Source organism: Cyprinodon variegatus, unplaced genomic scaffold (genome assembly GCF_000732505.1).
Source record: "Cyprinodon variegatus isolate N-32 unplaced genomic scaffold, C_variegatus-1.0 Scaffold1022, whole genome shotgun sequence".
NCBI classification, from domain to species: domain Eukaryota; kingdom Metazoa; phylum Chordata; class Actinopteri; order Cyprinodontiformes; family Cyprinodontidae; genus Cyprinodon; species Cyprinodon variegatus.
The window spans coordinates 186284-195711 of NW_015151475.1; the positions used below are offsets into that span (position 1 = coordinate 186284).

Genomic DNA, 9428 nt, shown 5'->3' on the forward strand with positions numbered 1-9428 from the left:
TATATATATATATATATATATATATATATATATATATATAATTATTTAGCTTAATAAAACCTCAGGATATCGTGTCGTTGTTGCGCTGCTGCAGTGTGCTGCTAACTAGTGGTTGGGAGTTTAAATGTTCTATAAAGTAAAGCACTGAAAGGGACGTTTGGCTGTGAATATTTTTATATTGATTCCATATTTTGAACCAGCATCCATTGATATATTCTAATGTTGGTGTGTTGAGTTTATACGATCATCAGCTACAGATATATTGCATTATTTTAAATATTTTTTTCTTGCACCGCTACTAAATAGCGAAGCTGAAATTAAGAAGTCATATTTTGTAATATAAAAGTAAAATATAAAAGGAAGTTTGTTGGCAGTTTTTTCATAATGATTTATGTGAATATACCCATATTTCTGTTGGGAACGTTTCACCTCAGAAACTATTTTAAATGTGCTTGGTGTTTAGGCCCAGCCATCCTGCTAGAGCTGCACAGCTGTTGGAGAAAATTCTATTCAGAAAAGCAAATTCATTCATGGTTGGTGTCTTTTTAAAAGCCATAAAAGCTAGGGGTGGAACGGTTCACAAAATCCACGGTTCGGTTCTGTTCACGGTTTCGTGGTCACGGTTTTCAGTTCAGTTCGGTATATGTTGATTGTTACCCCGATATCCCATAAATATGAATAAAATTAATGAAAAAAAATGTATGATTGTAATTATTTTTTAATGATTTGCGGAAACCATGGATCATTCCACATGTTTTGCTGCTTTGAATTTAATAATCTGGCGCATGCTCTCTACCGTCTCCAAGGAACTCAGAGCGGAGCGGACGGGAGCCACAGTGGAGGCTGTAGGCTTTGCTTTGTGCAGCCGGTCGGGAGCGCAGCGGGGCGGAGCGCTGACGGAGTATGAGGGATTTTGGGGATAGCATGACATGTTGGTCATGTTGCTGTTAGCATAAACAAAACGTGTTGCACAATGCTTGCACCCTGTTGCACTTTTATCCACAACTTTCTTTCCGCCGTCATCGTAGGTCACTCTAAATGCAAAGTGATCCCATACAGCAGACCTATAAAGTGCTGCTGGCACGTCTTCCAACGCCTGTTCTTTCCCACTCGCCATACCCACACAATTCTCCACAACTACGCTGCTTCGCTTCTTCTTCTTCTTGTTTACTACTGGTGGTTGGCTTTGGTCGCAGTACCGCCACCTACTGCTGTGGAGTGTAAACGCTTCGCCTATGAGAAAAAAGAGCAGCGCATGAACCAAACGCAACACACACGAACCGAACCGAGACAGTCGAACCGAATGATTCGGACGGTTTTCATAAACTGCTCCATCCCTAATAAAAGCTCATATTTGTAAAAAGAGCATCTTTGCTGGTGTTTGTCATGTTTCCCTCTGCATCCTGTTAAATCTGGTGCTGTGAGTTCGATGCTCTTTGGTCTCAGGAAGTCTTGGAAGTCTTGCTGTAACAGACGATGCCTTGAATTCTGATAACAAACATTTCTGGAGGGGAACGTCTGACCATACGCCAAAGCATAGCGGGGTTATTATGTGGGACAATGTTCAATAAATGCCTAACAAATCCAACTCTTTATGGTCTAGTCAAAGTCTGGCCTTATGTTACTGTTCTGTTGGGAAATCATTGAAAGCTGCTTCTGCTTTTATAATCTGGTTGTTTTTATTTTCTCTGTTGAAAGATGTTAAACGGATCTACAGCTAACCAGTAATGTTATCAATAATGGTTAAATTGGCCTCCTAGGTATAAAATCTTTACTGCTCTTTAGTTTTAATGAAATTATAAATATATCATTGTTGAATGTTTTCCTTTGTTGTGCCTTTACTTAAAATGTATTTAATTTTATTTTTCTTATAATTAATGGACTATATGTATCTTTTTTTACCCTTAGACTGTTGATAAATACCAGGTGTAAGAGGAATGTGAAGTAAAATATATTTTTGTTGTGTCTTCACAGGAGATTACACCGCATCGCAACAAAACCCCAATTAAAAATCAAGAATCAAACAAGCAAAATTCCTATTTCCTGTTTTTTAGATGTGAAAGTTGACCTTGGAGCCGGTTTGACTCTGGATCGACCCGTTTAGACTATACCTGCCAAATACAGATGTTAAAAACATCTGCTCTAACCCGTTTATGGTCTAGATGTCCGTGTCGGTTCTTTGGACCGACGTCCTTCGTCTCTTCTGTGGACGCGCATCACCACAGTGATTTTAATGATCATCTAAGGAACCTGTGGAGCGATGGAGTTTCAGTGACCGGCGCCTCTCCTGTGTGTTTCTGTCTCTTCGAATCGGGACGACTCGTTTATCAAGTATTTTTATTATTTTTTGTTTTGCAAACAGACAAAAAGTATTGGCCCAGGCTGTGTGTGGGATGAATGTTTCTCTTCCTCAGCTTTTACCCGACGTTAACCAAATCTTCAGCTGTTACAGGATTACCGCTCTGCCATCAGATCGGTTAAGAGCTTATTTTTGGTGAAAAGGGGGGGCTGCTGCTACTCTTTCCTTTTCTTCTTTAGTTCTTCTCTTCCTTTAAACATTTCAGGGGAATTTTTTTGGGCCTTTTATTGTTTATTCTTAAAGTTAGGCCAGTTTTTGTTTTCCTATCGACGGCTATTTTGATTTTATTTTTGTTACCGTGCTACTCGGTGGTTGTTTAGGAAGATCGGGGGCGTTTCACAAGGTGACAGTAGCACAAACTTTGGCACCAACTGGAGCACTTTTTTTATTTTCCTCATACGGTCTGGGATAACGTTGAGTGTGCGTGCCTGGATGATAACCAGGGCCTGAATATGTCTGTATATACAATAAAGTGTGTGTCTGTTGTACAGATGGGTTGGTGAGCCCCCCCCCCCCTTCTGTTTGGTACTTATTACGAATGCGGTTTGGATTTCTGTCCCCTTCTTTTAAAAAGTGGTCACCGGGGGGCGCTGTTTGGGTTTGTTTTTTTGCGGCGGGGAGTCGATTATTAGCCGATGCCAGATAGCGTGGGGATAAATGGACTGAGGGATGTATCTTTGGGGGCATGTTTACGCCGTGTGGCATCTGCCTCTTTTCACAACACTGGAGGCTATGGACAGCTGATGATTAATAATTACATACTCCTCCTTTTTCCACCCGGCTTTTTTTTTTATTTTAAGGATATTTACACACCTTTCATGATTACTGCTAAATGTTTCAGGTTGCTTTTCTTTGCCTTTTTCTCTGTTATCTGATTTGCCTTTTTTCTGGTGAAGGGACTCTAAAAAAGCGAGCCCAACAGCGAGGCTGTGCACAGGCCAGTTCAACGAACAAATTGCATTTAGCTTTTTCCGTCTCATGAGTTTTTAACTCGAGACAGATCTGTTCAGAGGACCAGAAAAGCTTTCTGAGGTCTTTTTTTTTTTTTACTTCTGGTCCACCTTTCTCTGCATTTGGAGGTGCTATGACTCGCCCAACCACTAGTGGGCAGCTCTGTGCATGTTTCTCTTTATATTACATCGCAGACATATATATATATATATATATATAAATATATATATAAAAAGATGCCAAAAGTTTGTGTGTACATTGGGAGTGTTGTGTGAGCGTGTGACGGGATGCATTGGACATTAGGTGTTTCATTCGTTTTAGAGTTATGATGTTGTATTCTCTGGCTGGGAGGGGAGGGGCGGGATGTTTGTTTATGCTTATGGAGGTTGGATTGTCAGCAATCCTAACCTCCCTAAATTACTCTCATTTACTTTGTTACCCTCTGTGTGGTGCAATACCTCATTTTTTTTCTATTGTATTTCTTTGCCAATGCTAGCCAAATGCTATGTGTGTAAAACCAGCTGTTTTCCAACCAAGGAAGGTGTTTTTTTGTTTTGTTTTAATGCATCCCTCAAAGATTTGGTTTTGAAACCCGGGGCTCCACGTCCGCCTCGCGCTTTTTCAAACAGACGTATTTGGTGAGAAACTTTAAAAAGGGGTCGGTTGGCTGGATCTGCATCCTCGGGATATGGACAATCCGCCTCCACTCTGGTATTGAAAGCAAATTGAACTTTATTTATTATTAAATTGTAAATATGTAATACAGTTCAAGAAAATGGCTTGGTCCTTGTCTGTTCAATTATACTGTTTCTAAGCTCTGATCTTTTGTATGTCTCAGAAATTGTTTTTATATGTATTTTTTACAATAAATATGTGTGAGAGATGTCGTCTGCTTTTTTGTTTATATTTGTAACCATCAGATTTAAGTCTCCTTGGCTTAGATTTATTTATTTATCCTTGGTTCAAAGGTAGCCATTTTGTTCAGGGTGATATAGGTTTAATATCCAACCACACAGAAGATTGTAATGCCTTCTGTTTTTGAAAGATTCAATCAGATTAATACTTTACTGTCCAAAGGAGCTGGTTTGTAGAAAAGCTTCACATGAAGGGACCGATAAGTCCTCTGGTTAAACTTTAATAATGAAAGATGTGGTAGAACTTATTTAGATAAAAGAGCCATAGAGGATGGAAGCTCAGCTAATCGTCTAGATTTATGTACATGCATCAAAAAAGGTTTTGATTCGACTGAAAATATGATGCATTTAGAATTAAGAAAAATGAGGCTTGGTTTGAAATTTTCTTTACAAATAAGAAATACGACTACCGCTCGACTTAATAAAGAAAAAAACACTGTAAAGCTAAACAGATTGTTATATATTAATGGGGGAAAAAATTACTTAAAAAAAAACAAAACACTCAGCATCTCTGGGACAAAAGTTCTGAAAAGAAACATTTTAGAAACGGTAGGAAACAAGAAATAAAGGCTATTATCCCCTTAATTCTCTTCCTTTTACCAACAAAACTTTTTTAGCCTTAAAGTTTTCAGGTTTGCTCTTGACTTTAGGCCTGAACTTTGGACTAAAAATATATATTTTTAAAAATGCTAAAATAGTATTATTGGTCAGTACCAGCAATATTGACCAATTAAAAAATACACGGTGAGTATCCTTAATATTTATACCGATACTAATACTTTTTTATATTTAAGCTTTATGTATCATGAAACTTTTGACCTTTTGGTGTTTTTGTAATTTTGACTTTATTAAAATAACTAGAAAAAAATTAGAGGGGTTCCCAGCCTCAGTCTGCCCCTAAATGAGAGGGAGAATCACAAGCTCCTGCAGCACTGGATGGCGTGATGTAGCGGTAATACAATGTTAACTAAGCTGTTCCTGAGGATGTGGATTAATAAAAAGTCATGCAAATCCCTCCATTGTAATATTTAATGTTGATGGTTTAGCTCGTTCAGGGTGATTTACTTAATTTCCTACCACACTAAAAGTTATCTTCTGTCCATATAACCAGACTGTTTTTTAAATAAATGTAAAGATTCATTCTTTATTGTCCCTAAAGGCAGTTGTCTACAGGAAGGGGCTGAGAACACAGCCTTGTGGTGTGCCTGTATTTATATCTCATCCGAACCCCAAGCCCCCGCCTACCGAGTGGAAGGTAGAGACGGAGGCTGTGAGGGTTTATCACTAGATATCAAAGAATTATATTAAAAGCTAAAGTAAAATACTTAAAGTTAATCTTAATAATAATGAGGAGTTTCCAATTGCGTAAGATTGGTTGAGAAGGCGCATCACAACAGCCATGTGGACTGCAGGAGGGAGAGAATAAAGCCTTTCTAAGAAAGGCATAAATAAAAAATTCATGGAAAAAAAAATCCAAGATCATTTTCTTTTGAAAGTCTGTTTTTTCTGCTGCTTTGTTGGGTTTTTTTTTCTCCCCTCTAGACTAATGCATTAAAAATGTAGATAAAAGTTTTGTGGTGGAGAGATAAATGCTCACTACAACTAATAAAAAACCCAAAAACCTAAATGGAATATGAATATAATTAGATGTTTGTGGCCTGCTATCCCTTTAGAAGGCATGCACTTTGTTTATTTTTTTACAGTGTCAGTGTCTGCAGACAGATGAAGTTATGCAACAGGCGGGTTATGGGAAGCCTGAGCTGCATTTATCTACCAAACACTTTGTGTTTGTTGCAAAAACTCTTCTGTAGGTTTGCTCTGCAGCAGCTGTTTCCAGTGTACCCAACCACACAATGACCCTCAGCCATTTCCTCTTCTGTGTTTTTACGTCAAGACTGAACTTTCAGTTTTAACCTTCAAGCCAGCAGAGAAGAGAAGTAAAAAATAAAAAACTGCACCAGATTAATATCTGCTTTGAAGGTGCGAGATCAATAGTTACAACGATACATGGAGAGAAACGGCCCAAAGGACCACATGTTGTTACTGACAGATGGAAGTGTTGAAGTTAACATTAGCTTTGTTTTCATACGAACTTTGCTCATGCATTGTTAATTCATTTATGTAACAAAAACACTTATTATTCACAATGATCATCTAATCAGTACATTAAGCTCAGGTGAAGCTGTGTGAGTCCAGCTGCAGCCAATAGTGTGACTATCAAACTGATTACAGTGTAAAAAGTTCCAAGTCTGAATGACTTTAACCACGTAGTGTTTCTTTGTATCACTAACTTTGAAATAACATATATTGCTGTATATGCAATAAAGAATGTCAGTTTATTTATATAGCACCAATTCACAACACATGTCATCTCAAGGCACTTTACAGTTCAACCAGATCATCCAGTCAAATTGATTCAAAGTTTTCTATCTAAGGAAAACCAGTTGATTGCATCGACTCATTGACTCGAAGGCAATCCCTTACACTAAGCATGCTTGTAGCGACAGTGGAGAGGAAAAACTCCCTTTTAACAGGAAGAAACCTCCAGCAGAACCAGGCTCAGTGTGAGCAGCCATCTGCCAAGGCCGACTGGGGTTCAAGGAGACAGAAGCAGAGATACAAATGGCAGCAAAAAATAAATAAATCTAAGTTAATTGTTACTAAAATAAGTGCCGTTTTTCTTGAACTGAGCAGGAAAGTGAAACACCTACACAATGGAATACGACAATTTACATTGAAAATAACCGTAAAAAAACAACTACGGTCTCTTATAGTCCGAGCTTACATCCATCATGGACAACGCCTTCCACCCTGCTGCACCAGACTGTAGAGGAGCTGAGCAGCTCCTTTAGTGAAAGACTTTTACACCCTGTCTGTAAAAAGGAGCGCTACCGCAGGTCATTCATCCCTGCTGCAACCAGACTCTACAATGCGACCACGGCAAAAACTTATGCAATATATATTGTGCAATTAATATTTAATACCCTGTGCAATAACCTGTTTATTTATATCTGACACCCAGTCAAATTAATATAAAGATATAAATATAAATATCCATCTATATTAATACCCATGTAAACACCCTGTGCAATAACCCTGTATAATATTCCTATTATTAAGAGAAGAAAAAAAGCTGTCATATGTGGACGCACTGTATATATCCCATGCAACTTTTTAAATTTCTTCATTATAAGATCAATAAAGTCAATCAGTCAATATTTCAAGCAGATAATATCAAATTATTTTATTTTAAGGGTATAAATTCTCATTTCATTGGCAGATCATCTTATTTACTTTCTCATATTAAGGCTTTATACGCATATTTTAAGAAATTTGTACAAATTTTTAGATCAGTTTTGCAGTGTAGTAGTTTTGCCACCAGTGCAGAGTTCATCAAGGCAGAGATCAAACCCTTTTATCAAGATAATCTGCAGAAAACGATAAGATTAACTATATGGATGGACGGTAGAACATGACTGTAAAGTAGTTTCTCTCTTAAATCAATCTGGTTTTTCCACAGATGTTAATCAGGATAAGAGCTTCTATGAGTTGGTTTTTTGTTTGTTTGCACCAGTTTAAGGTGTACATCAGCTCTCACCCAACACCTGCAGGAGGAATGAACCTGCGCACCACCCTTTGACCCTGAGAGGACAACTGGGTTTATTCCATAGATGGATGGATAATCAGCCTGCTTATATTTGCATTTTTCCACTGGATATTTAAAATAAATCAGTGATGTAAGTTTCATCTTGTAAAGTTTCACCTCCTCCAAAACTTTAGTGTTTAACTTCCAGTCAGAAGAAGCATAAAGGTTACTTAAAATATGAATCTTCCAGGTGTTGAAGTACTCCAATGTCCCATCAGTAAAGCACTGACATGGCCAGATGTTTATGCAATTACACAAGTGTTGTGCGTAATGCAATACTAACAACAATCATTGTTATCTGAGTTAACTGGCCTCCTATAATGTGTATCTCTGCAGAGGGGGTACAGGGCATATAGGCAATAAAGCTCAGCTCATTTGCTCCTGGTCGCATACATCAATAAACAAATGAAAATGCAATAAAACTTAAATAAAACATTTTCTAAAACACAATTTGGTGTTTTCGTTAAGAGCTGTTATGCTGAGAAACAAGAGGTTTTTATAGCTTTGTTAAGAATGCCCCCCCCCCACACACACCCATACCCGACCAGTTAACCTGGCCGTCATGTTTTTGGTCGCTTATGAATCTTCCTGCTGCAAAGCAAAATTGCTAAGCGCCGTGCAATCATCACCCAGCCCACTGACTCCTTAGAAGAATATAAACAACTGTTAAAATGTAATTGTTTGATTAAATGTATATTTTTATTTTGAAATCAATACTCCTTTCACATGTTTTCATCATGTTTGAAGAACCGGCTGCCTTGGCTTGTATTAAATAGCTGATAATAGATGAAAAATCGTTTTTGAATCTAAATAAAAATGTGTTTGAGGTGTAACGAAGCAGGAGCTTCATATTAAAGTCAGAAAATACCTCAGTTTGTTTCAGCAGATAGAAAACAATTGCAAAGTGACTTTGAAACGCTGAAACTTCTGATGGTAGATATTTAAAGAGATACGGAATGAAAACAGAAAATAAACAAAAAAACTGAAAAAAGTCTGAAAGACGTTTTGTTTAGTTTGCTTTTTGTTCTGTTTTCTTATTAGATCAACCTACATCAGCATAAAAATAAACAATGAAACAAACCAACTAACCCTACACTAAGTCACCAGTGATTAAAGCTTCACTTTCTGTTTGAGCTCAGGGCAAAATCTTAGTTATAAAAAACTTTTTCAGTATTTTCAGGTTCGACGTCGCAGAAAATAAACAATATTTTGATCAGTTTTCCAGTTTCCTTCATGATTTTTAATGTTTCTGCTCGATTATTCCTTCCTTCCTTCATAGATGCCAGTTAAAACAGGTGGACAGGTAATAAGTTATAGAAATGCAAACATATCCCCGTCTAATGACCAACATTCAGACAAAGTATTACTCAAACAGAAAAACCCTGAGGGACTCCACCATGACGACTTGGATTTGACTTGATTAGAGGGAGCATGAATCAATGCATCCTGGAGTCATCTGTCAGAAACTGTTTGCATCACTTTAAAGAGACAGAAGTGGGAAATAAGAAGCCGATGGGCGCATTGGTTGGAGGTTTTAGTATTTCCTCCTCACAGAGCA

General features: G+C 37.7%; 1 protein-coding gene across 1 annotated transcript in view; it reads left to right on the plus strand.

Moving 5' to 3' along the window:
• The window catches only part of LOC107100876 (E3 ubiquitin-protein ligase znrf1-like), a 20694-nt gene extending 16508 nt beyond the window's left edge, over positions 1–4186 (plus strand). Inside the window, exon 5 of the mRNA XM_015399539.1 lies at positions 1975–4186. The gene's annotated coding sequence lies outside the window, so the exon portion shown is untranslated. The remainder of the gene's footprint in view (positions 1–1974) is intronic.
• Positions 4187–9428: the final 5242 nt, after the last annotated feature.